Source organism: Leptonychotes weddellii, chromosome 4 (assembly GCF_054177405.1).
Source record: "Leptonychotes weddellii isolate Sample4059 chromosome 4, ASM5417740v2, whole genome shotgun sequence".
Classification (NCBI taxonomy): domain Eukaryota; kingdom Metazoa; phylum Chordata; class Mammalia; order Carnivora; family Phocidae; genus Leptonychotes; species Leptonychotes weddellii.
In genome coordinates this window covers 53,171,790-53,187,820 of record NC_138372.1, presented here as the reverse complement: position 1 = coordinate 53,187,820, position 16,031 = coordinate 53,171,790, and the positions used below count along the sequence as shown (strand labels likewise).

Genomic DNA, 16,031 nt, shown 5'->3' with positions numbered 1-16,031 from the left:
GTCAAATGATTTTTCTGCATCTATTGAGATGACCATGAGACTTTTATCTTTCATTCTGTTAATATGATGTATGAAATTAATTTATTTTCCTATTTTGAACCATCTTTTCATCACAGTGATAAATATCACTTGATCATCGTGTATGATCATTTTAATGTGCTATTGAATTGAGTTCTCTAATGTTTTGTTGAGCATTTTTGCATCTGTATTCATTGGGGATATTGGCCGAGAATTTTCTTCTTTTGTGGTGTCTTTATCTAGGTTTGGTACTAGGATAATGCTGGGCTCATAAAACAAGTTTGGAACTGTACTTTCCTCTTCAATTTTTTGGAAAAACTTAAGAAGAATTGGTGTTATTTCTTTAAATGTTTGGTTTAATTCACCAGTGAAGCCATCTGATCCTGGGGTTTTCTTTTTAGAATGTTTTTGATTACTGTTTCAATATTCTTATTTGTTATTAGTCTGCTCAGGTTTTCTATTTCCTCACAATTCAATCTTGATAGGTTGTATCTTTCTGGGAATTTATTAATTTCTTCTGGGTTTTCCAATCTGTTGGTATATAATTGTGCATAATTGTCGCTTATGATCCTTTTTAAAATCTGTGACTTCAATCGTAATGTCTCCTCTTTCATTTCTGACTTCGAGTCTTCTTTCTTTTTTTTCTTAATTAGTATAGCTAAGGGTTTGTCAATTTTGTTTACCTTTTCCAAAAATCAGCTCTTTAGTTTCATCAATTTTGTTCTAGGTTTCTATTCTCTATTTCATTTATTTCTACTCTAATATTTATTATTTTCTTCCTTCTGATAACTCTGGGCTTAATTTGTTCATCTTTTTCTAGGTCCTTGAGGTATAAAGTTATATTGTTATTTGAAATCTTCCTTCTTATTAACGTAGGCATTTATCACTATAAATTTCCTTCTTAGTACTGTTTTTGCTACATCCCAAAAGTTTTGGTATGTTGTGTTTTCATTTTCATTTATCTTGAGATATTTTGTAATACCTAGTTTCCCTTTTGATTTCTTCTTTGGTCCAGTGGATTGTCAAGAGTGTGTTGTTTAACTCTTACATATTTGTGAATTTTCCAGCTTTCCTTCTTTATTAATTTCTAGTTTCATTCCATTGTAATAAGAAAAGATACTTGGTATTATTTCAATCTTCCTAAATTTGTTTTGTGACCTAACTTGTGATTTATTCTGAAGTATATTCTGTTTTGTAAATGTCTGTTAGGTTCATTTGGACTATAGTTTTGTGAAAGTCCACTGTCTTTTTATTGACTTTCTGTTTCAATGTTCTACCCACAATTAAAAGTCGGGTAGCGAAGTCTCCTACTACTATTGAATTGCTATCATTTCTCCCTTCAGATCTGTCAATGTTTATTTTATATATTTAGGTGATCTGATGTTGGCTCCATATATGTTTATAATTGTGATTATCTTCCTGATGAATTGACCATTTTATCATTATATAATGACTTTTTTGCAACAGTTTTTAACTTAAAGACTATTTTGTCTAATATAAGTGTAGCCACTCCTGCTTTCTTTTGGTTATCATTTGCATGGCATAACCTTTTCCACCTTTTCACTTTTAGCCTATATGTGTCCTTAAATCTAAAGTGAGTCTCTTATAGACAGCAAATAATTAGATCTTGTTTTTTTAATCCATCAGCCACTCTATGTCCTTTGATTGAGGAGTGTTTGTGACCCACCCCCACCCCAAATTCCTATGTTGAAATGCTAACTTCCAAAGGTGATGGTATTAGTAGGTGGGGCCTTTGGGAAGTGATCAGATCTTGAGCGGGGTAGCTCTCATGAATGGGATTAGTGTTCTTATAGAAGAGACCCCACAGAGCTCCCTAGTCCCTTCCCCAAGTGAAGATACAATAAGAAGTCTGGAACCCAGAAGAGAACTTTCACCTAAACATGCTGGCACTCTGATCCTGGACTTCTAGCCTCCAGAACTGTAAGAAACAAATTTCCATAGTAAGCTACCCAGTCTGCGGTAGTTATTTATAGCAGCCCAAAGGGACTAAGACAGCTTCTTTAAGATGATTATTCTGAATTCTTTATCAGGCAATTCATATATCTCCATTTCTTTAGGGTCAATTACTAGAGATTTATTTTATTCCTTTGGACATTCTTCATGTTCCAGTAGCTTTAGGTTGATGTCTGCACATTTGAAGAAACCATCACTTCTATCAGACTTTATGGACTGGCTTTGACTGGGAAAGACCTTCATCAACCTGGCTCAGGCATTCAGCATTCAGTCTCCACCCCCCCACCCCCCACTCCCCCCACCCTCCCGCCTCCGTTTTCTGAAGAACCCATAACCTCTTGCTCCCTCTGGTGTCTGACTGTGCTGGTTCCTTTGGCATTTGCTGTGAACAATAAACAGAAACTGGCCGGCAGGGAGTGCACTAAAACTGGAGATGTTAAAGACATGTTCTACTTCCCTCCCTCTCTGCTGGGGGAAAGCCTTTTCCCAATCTTGCTTTAGGGAGCTTTCTTCCCTTTTTCCTTTTTCCTACCTGTTTAAGGCATCCAGACAATGACAATTCTTTCAGCACTCAGTGAGAAGCAAGACAGAAACCGGCCCTTTGGAGTGCACAGTAAAAGAGAGGGAGGCCAGGTGCATGCTCCACTCTCCTTCCCCTCAACACACAACTGTAGAAGTCACAGGCTGAGCTGACCTCTCCTGGCACTGAGCTGTGCCAGTTTGCGGGGGTTGGGGCTGACACAGATAAAATGAAATCGCTCTTCTTACCCATTTCAGTGCAGCTGTTTTCAGTTTTATATTTGTCTGAGGTGCTGCAACTTCTTAATTAGATTCTGGACTTCTCATAAAGATAGTCTGGGACTGCCTATTCCACCATCTTTCTGACATCACTCAGAAAACTCAGTTTCATTTAACCCAGTATTTGGGTTAACCCAAAATCTTATTTCAGCTTGTAATCAACATGAAAAAGTATTAAGTAGATATTTTATATTCTTTTTTACATACTAAGTCTTTGGAACCTAGTGTGTACTTTACATTTATAACACATCTCAGTGTAGCTACTAGTCACTTTAGAGACAGTACAGCTCTAGATCTTCCCCCCACCCATGGCCATCCACAGATCTTAAGTCTTTTCGCAGGGGGCGATTCTCTTCATCTGTCATTCTTAAGGTCTATAAGTGAGATAGACATTATAGAGAATGTCTTTCCTGGAGCTACATGGTTTCACAGCCCCCTCATATTTTATGTCTGTTTGGAGCTTTATGTAACTTTAGAGGTTGAGTAATCATAGTCTGTTGCTTAAGTTTGTGTGTCTTTGACAATAGAATTCCCTCAAAAAATAAGCATTGTTTCTCTTCAATTCCTTATAAAACAATCCTATTCAAAGACCTTATATAGACAGTTCCTTAGGATATCTTAGGAGAGACCTGAACTTAGAAGAGAACTGGGGCCTCCGTATGATGCTTGCATTGGCTTTGGTGACAGACATAGAAGTGGTTGGCATTTTTATCCTATCAGTCAATATAGATTGCAGGCTAAGATAAAGTGTCTCCCCTATTAAAGATGAACTTTTTGGGGTGACTGGGTAGCTCAGTCGGTTAAGCGTCCAACTCTTGGTTTCAGCTCAGGTCATGATCTCTTGGGTTGTGGGATCAAGCCCCACGTCAGGCACCTTGCTCAGTGGGGAATCATGAAAGATTCTCTCCCTCTGCTCCTCCCCCCTCAAAATAAAAAAATATATCTTTTTTAAAAAATAAAATTAATAAATAAAGACGTACTTCCTTCTCCCTTTGCTTGCAGTAAGGTGGCCAACCATCTGACTTGCCTAAGACTAAGAGGGTTCCTAGGATGTAGAACTTTCCATTTTAAGACTGAAATAACCCCAGGCAAACAGGGATGAGTTTGCCACACTAGTCTGCAGATAAGTCATATCTAGACTTGGGTTTTCTCAGGATTTTTTTTCCCCAAAGTTCCATCCCCACTGTATTTTAGGATCTGTTATTTATAGCAGTCTGCTTCCAGGTTTTAGATGTTCTTTTAGTTATAAGTTGTATCTGAATGCATACATCAGAAACATAATTACAGAAGCTTAACTAAACAGAATATTTTTCTCAATAACTAGAAGTATGAAACTAAGTAGTCCAAGTCTGCCATGGTAACTCCATAAAAGCATAAAGGATTCAAGTTCAATCTAACTTTTTTCTACTCAACTTGAGCATTTGGCTTTTGCCCTTGTCATCACAAAAATGCTGTTCCATCTTCAGGAACTGCATATATATTTTAGGCAGGAAGGAGAAGGAAATTTAGGGTAAAATACCAAAAAAGGGAGTGTGCCAACTGAGGCTGTACTAATTTAACCCAAAAAAGGGTTTCTCAGTAGCCCTATCCAGTTGAATTCCACATATATCTCATTGCCTGGATTATATAGCTACTCCAAGCTGCAAAGAAGTCTTGAAGATGAATATTTTTCAGTTTCATTGATGCTTCAAAAGACTACAGCTTCTGTTAGTAAGGAGAAAGGAGGAAGGGATATTGATTAGGTAACTGGCTTATAACTGAATACTATATAATACACGTAAATTTATTTTATTAAATTTGAAAGAAAAAATACATAAACTTTTTGAAGATAAAGTAACAATGGAAGGGCCTGCTCTTACACATAATTCTTCACAAATGAATTTGCTCAGTGATTTGATTTGATTAAATTCATGACTTTTAAGTTAAAAACTTCAAAGAAATATAGGTGACCTTAAAGGAATTAGACTGAACCAAAGAGAATTTTGCTAACTCCAGTCCTTGTTTCTTTTTGGTAATTCTTCAGTGTTTGTGACTACTCTAAAGTCAAAGTCATAAACTCTTGTCACCAGAGTGGTAACACAAATTAGTGAAAAACATTGGTATAAGACACATATTTTGCTTACATGTTAAAAATTGTTTAATATTCTTCACATCTAGAGAAAAATGTATTTTCTTCCATTTTTCTTGAAGTATATTGACCTTTAGGCTTATTTTTCATTTTCCCACCTTTAAGACATAGTACAGAGAAATAGTTCTCTACTGTGAGAAAATGAACAGTGCATGCACAATGATAAATGGCAACTGGCATTTGGCCTAGATTTGGAAAGCCAATTGTGAGTGCTTATGTCCAACAAATAGGAGAGAACCCACTCTATGTAAAGGGGGACCTATTACCAAGAGCTAAGCATTTATTACAGAAGTTCAGATCCAGTATTGCCAGATTATGTTTAGGATCCAGATATTTCACATCAAATTTCCTGAGTTTTAACTGTTGGTTTAAAAAAAAAACATAAAAACAATGTACAAAGTAGACATACCAGTTCTGTAAGTCAGATTTGGATTATGGACCATCGTTGGATACTTTTGCTCTAGGGAAAACCCCGGAAAATTCCCAAAAGGCCATGTATTTGGAAAGCAGTACAAGAGCATTAGATGTTTGGACATGGGGCAGAGAGAAAATAAAACTGGTAGACAAGATTTGGAGGAGAATAAAAACAGAATCACACATGATAATATGTCCTGATGTCATAAAGGTGTAATAGATACTTTAATTAAATTTTGCAAGGACTCTTTGTATACACTTCAAGTAATGGTAGTAATCAATGTACTTTGATAAAAACAGGGCCGGCTAAAGTGGTCGGCACCAATAAATGTTAAGGAAGTTCAATAAATGTTAGTACTAAGTCTTAAGTTTTGATCTACAGAAGTCTTCAAGTCTGTATATGAAATAGGAGCAAAAATGTTTGGGAGAAAGAAAAGAGAACTACAAATTGGATAAATAAAAACTTAAACACTATAGCAGAATGGTTAAAAAAATAGGCTTTGGAATCAGGCAGATCTGTTTTAAAAACTAGGACTTGGCACTTCATAGTTCTATGAAATGTAGTAAGTTATCTTACTTCTTCAAGTATCAATTTTCTTGTATGACATACAATTGCGCTATTAGGTATTTACCCCAAAGATACAAATGTAGTGATCTGAAGGAGCACCTGCACCCCAATGTTTATAGCAGCAATGTCCACAATAGCCAAACTATGGAGAGAGCCCAGATGTCCATGGACAGATGAATGGGTAAAGAAGATGTGGTATATATATACAATGGAATATTACGCAGCCATCAAAAAAAAATGAAATCTTGCCATTTGCAATGACATGGATGGAACTAGAAGGTATTATGCTAAGCGAAATAAGTCAATTAGAGAAAGACAATTATCATATGATTTCATTTATATGTGGCATTTTTTTTACTTAAGAAGAAAAAATATGTGCCCTAAAGAACAGCATAAGTTTTACTGTGCTTTAATCACAATCTCATTTTTACATGGACTTAACAAACCAAGTTTGCTTTGCTTTCAGGTGAAAGATGAGAATCTGAATGGCAGTATTTGATAAATGTGGTGTCAGATGCCTACTGAGGCCTAGAAATCAATCAACCATGTTTCCGTCACTGAGTAATGCAGACAAGACAGAACATGCCTGTGATCACAGGCCTCCCCTTGGGGTTCTTTTGAGTCTAAAGGAAAAGAATACCATATTAGTCATCACTTTTTGAAATCTCAGAAATTGCCCTTTAGTAGAGGACTCTTTTCCCTCTAAAACCCTTTGCTAAGTTTTTCCCAGCATTGTGCAGGGAGGAACTACCTCTCTGTTGTTCACAGTTCTAGTCCATCATATATGGAAAGGGCTCATCAACTTCTTGTTGTGTGAATGACCCAAACTAATCTTTTTATGGTGATACTTCTGGTAGACAAGAGAAAAGTTGAAATGTCCAAAATAGCACTTAAATTTTGCACCATCAATTTAACAATTGATTACTAATGTCGGTTTTGAGTGAAATAAGCAAAGTCATTTTTTATATTTTTCCCCTCTCAACAACGAGCATACATTAGATGCTTACTAAATGCCTACTAAACAAAACTAATATTTTCCATTTCCTTTTAACAATGACTAGCAATGCAAATTTTATACTGATGTAATCTAAAGTGTACATAGCTTGTTCTTGAAAATAAAATGACAATGTAATGAATCCTTGAGATTGGAAATCTATAAAAACCACAAAATCAGAGTTAATTCTAAAAAAATAGGGAGAGTACAAGTGTTGAGGTAAGAAAGACTAAAACATTCTAATTCTAGACTAATACTAATTTTTCCTTAACTATGAGGCACGTTAAAGAGAGAAAATAATGAGCCCATTTGATTTAAAGTTCAAAATGATTATGTTGAATAAGAGCACCAGGATATTCTATGACTGCAAAACTCATTTGGTTATCTATTACAGCATTCATTGACAACGTATTCTGAGCAATTTGAACAAGGGAATTAAGGTTTCATAGAAGAGAAAATGACAGCAATTCCAGCTATGTAAATGTAAGTAATTCAATAAAATACAATTCCTTCCCCAGGATTTATTAGCATATCAAATAGACGAAATCAGTCTATTCGCAGACACTTCCCATTAGTAACCTCCCTGATAATAAAACAGATGGCATCATTCTGGATAATGTAAAAGGTGTGGCTCTTTAAAAAGACAGACATAGCTGCAGAATATTAAGGTACCTGAACCCTGAAATTTTAGGAAAAACATTTTTTTATTTATTAAGTTCATTCAACCCATTCTTGTATGTATGTCTGAAACATTCCACATATGCTTCAACTCAAAGTAGGTAGGAATTTGGTTTTTGCATATATACTTTCTACTCCACTTCTCTGTGATGAATGTGTAACTATCTTTGCCTTAAATATGTATATTTACATTTATATTTAATTTTGTCTTAAATATTTTGCTTTGAATTTATAGTGGGACAAACATACTTGAAAAAATGCATCAGAAAATGTATTTACTTTCTAAATCATGTGAATTCCAAAGGGGAAACTATTTTCTTATTTCTTAGAACCTAAACTAACAATAGAAAGTAAGGTAAGGAATATATCTGTGTGATTAAATAACATGTCAACAGAGACCTAAAGTTCATTGAAAAATTCTAAAATTCTCTTCTTTCAATGCACATCTCTTCCTTTCTTGTCTCTATGAGAGAGCAATCAAGAGAACATTTCACATATACCAAAATACAGCCAAAATCTTAATAAAGAACCAGTTTTGTTTTTCTTGATCCTTTGTTTCTGTTTCTTACTTCATTTCTTTTATCTTTCTTCTTTCCTTTCATCAATTTTCTTTAGCTTTCCAAGCCCTTGTTTAAATAATTTGAATCATTTTCAGAATGAGCTATAAATGAACTTTCATGTACTTTTCTTAGCAACTTTGATGAGTAGAACTTTTACTGTCATTCAATTCTAAATAGATCATAATTTTCATTTTTATTTCCCCTTTATCTCTTATTCAGTATTGCTTCTTTAGTTTATAAATCTGTGGAGTTTTTATAAATAATTTTTATTCATGGCTTCCATTAAGACTGTGTTCAGAGGACATGCTCCAACCTTCACTAGAACTTCTTTCGAGAACTAATACCTGGACAATGTTTATTATTGTTTCATTTATCCTCAAAAAGAATGTATATTTTCTATTTTGGGGTACAGATCAAGCTATCAGTTTTGTTCAAAATCACTACTTTTTTATCAACTTGATCTATCAATTCCTAATAAAGGTTTATTAAAAGTCTCCCAAAGTGTTTGTGAATTTGTCAAATTTATTTTATGATTGTGTCAGTTTTATATTTTGAGACAATACTGTGTACACAGGAGTTCATAATTTTTCTATCTTCTTACTAAATTCTTCCCTTTTTATTATGTAGTAATAACGCTTTTTGCCTTGGTTTCTACTTTGTACTATTTTGTTTTGCCAGCTTTCTTTTGATTATAGTTTTCCTGATATGTATTTTAATCACCTTTTTATTTTTTTATCTTTTTGTGCGGTTTAATTTCAGATTTGGCTCTTGGATACACCACATAGAGAGATTCTGTAAGGTTTATCCAATCTAATTATCTGTCTTTTAATAGTGAAGATATACACTCCATATACATTTATTGAATCTTCATATATACTATCACACTAGTCATAGTTTTACTATTTTCTTTTTTGTTTTCACTTTTTCTCCTTCTCCATATTCTACTGAATTGATAATTTTATATAATAATAATAATAATAACAGCTAAAATTGATGAGCATTTAGTAGAGGCTAGTTATTGTAAGGGCTTTACATGTATGCATTCATTTAATCTTCACAGTCACCCTGTAAGGGAGGAACTGTTAACATCTCCGTCTTACATTTGGGGAACTTGGGGCACAGATGGGCTAAGTAACATGTTCCACATCATGCAGCCAATAAGAGGTGAAGCTGGATTTGAAATTGGTAGCCAAGTTCCAAAAATTGCTCTCCTGACCACCATATTGTACTCTTCTTATAGTACCTTTCACAATAATTTTTGAATGACCTTTTGGTTTCAGAAGAAATCTACACTTAAATCTACAATAGTTTCCAAACTATGAATATTTTCGTATCTAACATTAACAGTGGAAAATAAGCAAAACTGCTCCAATGTTACTCTTCTATTGATTGCCTAAAACTGAGGAGAAATTAGGAAGAAAAATCAACATGTCGCCTTATGATTCTTTTAAGTTGCATCTTCAAAGTCCGAACCATTTACAAATTAAATGCATTCAAAGAAAAACTATTTTGACCTCTAGAACATAGAGCAAATGATCTAGAACCTCCTAGATTAGGCTTTAAGAATATCTGACAGCTTCTGCTTCATGCTCTTTGGCCCTTAAGCTGGCATGCAAGAGGGTTAAGTAACTAGAGGAAGAGGCCCCGTGGAGTGGCCCTGAGGATGAGATGCAACATAGAGCAAAAGCCACATGAAGAAGCATCAAGCGCCAGAAACATGAGTGAAGAAGCTGTCCTCAATATTCCAGCCCCCAGCTGTCCTCAATATTCCAGGCATCCCAAATGGGGCCCCAGACTTTGTGGAGCTGAGACAAATCATCCCTATTGTGCCTTGCCCAAATTCTTGACAGAATTATGAGAAACATTTGAATGATTGTTATTTTAAGCCACTCTTTCCTCCTCTCTAATTCCCGCATCAAAGTCCCACACTGCTACATATGATCGCTGAAGCCAATGTCACATGCCTGTGATGGTGGCAAGGATGTCCACTAATCTGCATCCTGACTCTTCCATTAGATGGTGGGATATAACAAGAAAATTTCTCCAGTACATGAAAAGATAATGGTACCCATGAATTTTAACAATAAAAGGTTATGAAAAAACTAGGCCCTGGGGCGCCTGGGTGGCTCAGTCGGTGGCTCATGAATAAGACAGATGAGCACTAAACATACCTTATAGCCATGATATGGAAAATGTGAGCAATTAACTATGGATCATACAATAAATTTAGATGCAACTTGAGAACAGAGACTTTATCTGCCAAGTTCACCTAGAAAAGAATCTAGCAGGGGCGCCTGCGTGGGCTTGGTAGAGCATGCAACTCTTGATCTTGGGGTCGTGACTTCGAGCCTCATGTTGAGTGTAGAGATTACTTAAGTAAATAAATAAATCTTTTTAAAAAAGAGTCTAGCAAATGGATAGCAGACACTACTTGTTAAATAAATTACAGAATTATGGAATTGCACATTTTGCATATCTCTCATTTCGACAAATATTAATATGTCTTTCTTGTCGACAAGAGAGTCTCCTATATATTTTTTTCTTTTTGATGACTGTCACAGGGTGGGGATGGGATAACTGGTAATGGCTTCTGGGGACTATTTGATGAAACTGTTTAAGTGAAAATGGACATAGAATAATTAATACAACCTAGTTAATTTATTGAATTTCAAAGACAAGGGAATAATACTCTACTTACCCAAAGGAGAAGACACATTTGATGGTTAATTTTATGTGTCAATTTAACTTTAACTAGTTAATTTCAATTAACTAGGCCATGGGGTTTCCAGACATTTGGTCAAATCTTATTCTGGATTTGTCTGTGAGGGTGTTTCTGGTTGAGATTAACATTTGAATCAGTAAACTGAGTAAGCAAATTGTTCTCCCTAATATGGATGGATTTTATCCAGTCAGTTGAAGACCTGAATAGAACAAAAAAGATGGAATAAGAGGGAAATTTTGCTGCTTAACTGTTGAGCTGGGACATCAGCTTTCTCCTGCCCTAGGACTAGAACTTACATCAACTGGTTTTCCCAGATCCTCAAACTTAGACCAAAAATTATACCATTCACTCTTTTGGTTCTCAGACCTTTGGACTTGAACTGGAAGTACACCACCAGCTCTCTTGGGTCTCCATCTGCAGATCTTGGGACTTCTCAGCTTCCATAATCATATGAGCCAATTCCTTATTTTACATATTATATATTTTATATCTATACCTATATAAATAGATATATGCCTATCTATATCTATATATCTCAGGGACACAATATCTACATGCCTCTTTTGGACAAAAAATCTATTTGACAGTGAAATCCAACCAGCCAAGAGATGAATCAAAATAAAGGTATTCTTAAATAGGGAAGTTGTGGTGAAACAGCTGATAGCAAGACTTGTGGTCCCCAGTGTTAAGATGTCCTAAGCCTGAAAACATGAAAATGACAATTTACCTAGAAAATCAGCAAGAGGGAGGAAAATTGAAAAGTACAAATATTCTTATTTATATATTAGCAAAATAAGAGATAACATGAAAAAAATACATCATGGAACAAATGGCTCCAATGGCCCAGTTTTTTCTTTTTTTTTTTTTAAGATTTTATTTATTTATTTGACAGAGAGAGAGCACAAGCAGGGGGAGCAGCAGGCAGAGGAAGAGAAAGAACTAGGCTCCTGCTGAGCAGAGAGTGCCATGCAGGAATCGATCCCAAGACCCTGAGTTCATGACCTGAGCTGAAGGCAGACACTTAACCGACTGAGCCACCCAGGCGCCCCAGGGCCTAGTTTTTTCATAACCTTTTATTGTTAAACTCCGAAGGATTCTTTACAAAGTAATATATCTTCATGAATAAACATTCACTTACGCTTAGAAGTTGTTCAGTTTCATCCATTTTTCTTCCTTTAAAATTATATGAACTTAAATTTTAAATTTTAATATAAGGGTGACAGGCTGGCTCAGTCAGTAGAGCATGCCGCTCTTGATCTCACAGCCATGAGTTCAAGTCTCACCTAAGGCATAGACCTTTCTCAAAAATAAACAAATATTTTAAAAATAATAATAATAAATAAAAATTTTAATATAAAGGAGAGTGGATGTAATCTATTATTTTTTTAGAGAGAGAAAAAGAGGGGGGAGAGGCAGAGAGAGAGAATCTTAAGCAGGTTTCACATCCAGTGTGGAGCCTGACACAGGGCTCGATCTCACAACCTTGAGATCATGAACTGAGCTGAATCCAAGAGTCAGATGCTTGACCGACTAAGCCACCCAGGCGCTTTGGATGTAAACTATTATTAATCAATTATTTCTCTCTAACTTCTTTATCCAAATATACATAGAAAACATGTTAGAAAACTTTTTTTTTTCTTTCACAGGGAAAGAAACTGTCTCCTAAGAACATTATATCTCACCAAAATGTTTTCCACATTGAAAAAGCAACATTCTCAAGCATAAAAGAACCCAGGAAATATAAAAACCTTGAGACTTTTAAGGAACAAGCATTTATGCTTTAATTTATGTCAGTAAATCCAATAAAGAGATGAATTAAAAGTGTGTATAATTAGAATTATTTTTGTTTGTAGTGACAGCCAAAATCATCTTCACCTACACAGTTTATTGTCTACATTTATAGGACTATATTATTCCACTGTAATCATCAACATAACTTTGCTATTCCAGGAATCTCTTACACAGTAAAATAAAAGTTGCAAATAACTCTTTTGTTCATTCCAAGAATTTCATGAAAGATCCTTAAAGTCTTCAATTAAAAAAAAACATAAATGATAGTTTACATCCCCAGACTCAACCCATCACTTCAAAAGCCACCAATTTTTAAATATTCCACAGTAACTCTTACCGAGTTCTAATCAAGCCTTGACACTGAAAGTCCAGACGTAAACCGGACTTCAAAACTCTCATAAATACCCCAACTTTGTCCTCTCTCTAAGATGCGAAGATGTTGTCAATGCAGTACTCTCCCTTACTATGGTAAGAATAAATTCAGCTTTGTGTTCTCAATGAGTTGTTTGGGTAATATTTTGGGACCCGGAATTTAACAAAAATCTTAAATAAAATTTCTTAAATAAGAAAATACAACATAAATCATCTAGGCAAGAAGTAATTACAAACAAGAAAATTCAAACATACCTCAGAAGATCAGGATAGGGATGAGGAGGAAGAAAGTACATAAAAGCAGGAGGCAAATAAGAATACAAAGACCAAGATTCCTTTACAAAGGTCTGAGGTGGGTTTAATTTCCTTAAAATTAGGGGCACCTGGGTGGCTCAGTCAGTTAAGCATCTGCCTTCGGCTTGCATCATGATCTCGGGGTCCTGGGATTGAGTCCCAAGTCTGGTTCCCTGCTCAGCAGGGAGTCTGTTTCTCCCTCTGCCCCTCCCTTCTGCTCATGTTATCTCTCTCTCTCTCTCAAATAAACAAATAAATAAAATCTCAAACAAAAAATAAGGTTTTAAAAGTGGCTGTTGCATTCCTTCTTGGGAGGCTGAGGGAAAAAAGACCAATATAACACCTTCACCTCTGTCTCTAGTAGTATTTATCACAAGTGTGGATCATGGACTGCCTACCTCAGAATCATCTGGAGTGTTTGATAGAAATGTATTCTCCCAGGTCCAACAGACTCTCTAGAAGGAGGCCTTGGAACTGGCATGTTTAATAAGCTCTGCCCTTTGGTAAATTCTCACACCAAATTAGAAAACCACTGAACTAAAGGTACAACTATCACATTAAAATTACCTTTTCTGGGGCACCTGGGTGGTTCAGTCGTTAAACATCTGCCTTCAGCTCAGGTCATGATCCCAGGGTCCTGGGATCGAGCCCCTCATCGGGCTCCCTTCTCCGTGGGAAGCCTGTTCTCCCTCTCTCACTGTGTTTCTCTCTGTCAAAAAAATAAATAATATCTTTTAAAAAAAATTACCCTTTCCAATATTGCCATTTATTATGGGAGGTATGACTCTTTAAAACAGATGAGAACTTCTGGACAGAATAGATAGTAGTAAGGTAACCTTCCACAAAACACATGGCCAAATTCTTTCTCCCTTAACTAAGCTCCCTTTTCACTTCCATGTACCGCACCCCTGACTAAGTGTTGACCTATTGGATAGAAGTAATTTACTAGTAACTTGACAGCAACCTGACTTCTTCTTTGGAGCAATATCACGACTGCCATTCCTTTTATTGTTCAACTATTTGTTTAAAGTTTGTTTGCTGGATAGTAATCTCTATAAGAACAGAGAAATTTGGGGCTCCTGGGTGGCTCAGTCGTTAAGCGTCTGCCTTCGGCTCAGGTCATGATCCCAGGGTCCTGGGATCGAGCCCCACATCGGGTTCCCTGCTCGGCAGGAAGCCTGCTTCTCCCTCTCCCACACCCCCTGCTTGTGTTCCCTCTCTCGCTGTGTCTCTCTGTCAAATAAATAAATAAAATCTTAAAAAAAAAAAAAGAACAGAGAAATTTGTCTGATATCCAGACATTTTTAAAGAACAGTAAGGCAGAATTTAATCAAGAGAACTATCATGATAGTGCTAGGGACCACAACAATGGGGTTTTGTAGTGGGGAAGAGTGATTGGACTCAACTCTAAATACAACAAGAAAAATAGGAATTTATAACAAAGGAGTGGGGTGGGGGATGGAAGGGAGTCAATAAAATGGAAAATTAGGCACAAGGCTGATTCTGGCTAAACTGACCTAATGGGATTCTTGCTGAATGCAGATCACGGTGATCAGACATCACCTGAGGGATGATGGAGGATGAGAGACCCAATCAGGTATTGACAGTAATCGGATATCAAGAATAGGGGATTCTGGTTAAACTGATACAGAGTGTTCTTGCTAAAACTGGAAAATGCAGAGATCAACACAGAAATCAAAAAGTCAAGGCCTACTTGAAAAAGATCTCAAAAGAACCTGATAAGAATTTGATCAAAGGAAGAATCTTTAAAGAAAAAGCATTAATTAGCATAATAATGAAAAATGTTGGTCAAATGCATTGACTTCTGTTTTAGTGGAATCAATGGCTAGATAGTCTTTCTAACAATAATTTGTCAACAAGTTATATTATTACTTAGGATTACTCCTCACTGGTGATAATAGAACAGCAAAAAAGATCAAATCTGAGAAGGAATCAGCGCAATGAAAAGATTAAAAGTTTTTGAATCTTGGGGCGCCTGGGTGGCTCAGTCAGTTAAATATCTGCCTCTTGGTTTCAGCTCAGGTCATGATCTCAGGGTCCGCAATCCCCATGTCGGCCTCCACACCCAGTGTGGAGTCTGCTTGTCTCCCTCTCTCCCTCTGCCCGCCCCCCTACTCACACACACATGCTTTCTCTCTTGCTCTTTCTCTCTAAAATAAATAAATAAAATCTTAAAAAAAAGAAATTTTTGAATTTTATAAGAACTTTTTAAAATCCAAGATACATTTATTCTCTGTGTGACCTTAGGTAAGTTATTAAACCTTTCTGAGATTCCAGTTATCTGAAAAATATGTGGTTATATTAACTAGGTCACTTACCTATGGGTTAGAAGGGTTGATAAACTATGATCTATGGACCAAATCTGGCTTTACAATCTGTTCTTGTACAGCCTGGGAACAAAGAATGCTTTTCACATTTTTAAATAGTTGCATAGAAAAAGGAAGAGAAGGACAGACCAAAGGTGTCCCACAAAACCCCAAATATTTACTATCTGGCCCTTTAGAGAAACAATTTGCTAATCCCTGTGTGATGGTTAAATTTATATGTCAGCTTGACTCGGCCAAGGAATGCCCAGATTAAGCCTTATTTGGGGGTGTGTCTGTGAGAGTGATTCTGGTTAGCATTTGAATCGGTGGACTCAGTAAAGTAGATTGCCCTCCCCAGTGTGTGGGCCTCATATGATCCACTGACAGCCTTCA

The 16,031-nt window shown here is 36.0% G+C and overlaps 1 long non-coding RNA gene across 1 annotated transcript in view; it reads right to left on the bottom strand.

Annotated features, from left to right (window-relative positions):
• The window catches only part of LOC145721292 (uncharacterized), a 433,843-nt gene extending 419,887 nt beyond the window's left edge, over positions 1–13,956 (bottom strand). Inside the window, exon 1 of the long non-coding RNA XR_014144917.1 lies at positions 13,879–13,956. This is a non-coding gene — a long non-coding RNA (uncharacterized LOC145721292). The remainder of the gene's footprint in view (positions 1–13,878) is intronic.
• Positions 13,957–16,031: the final 2,075 nt, after the last annotated feature.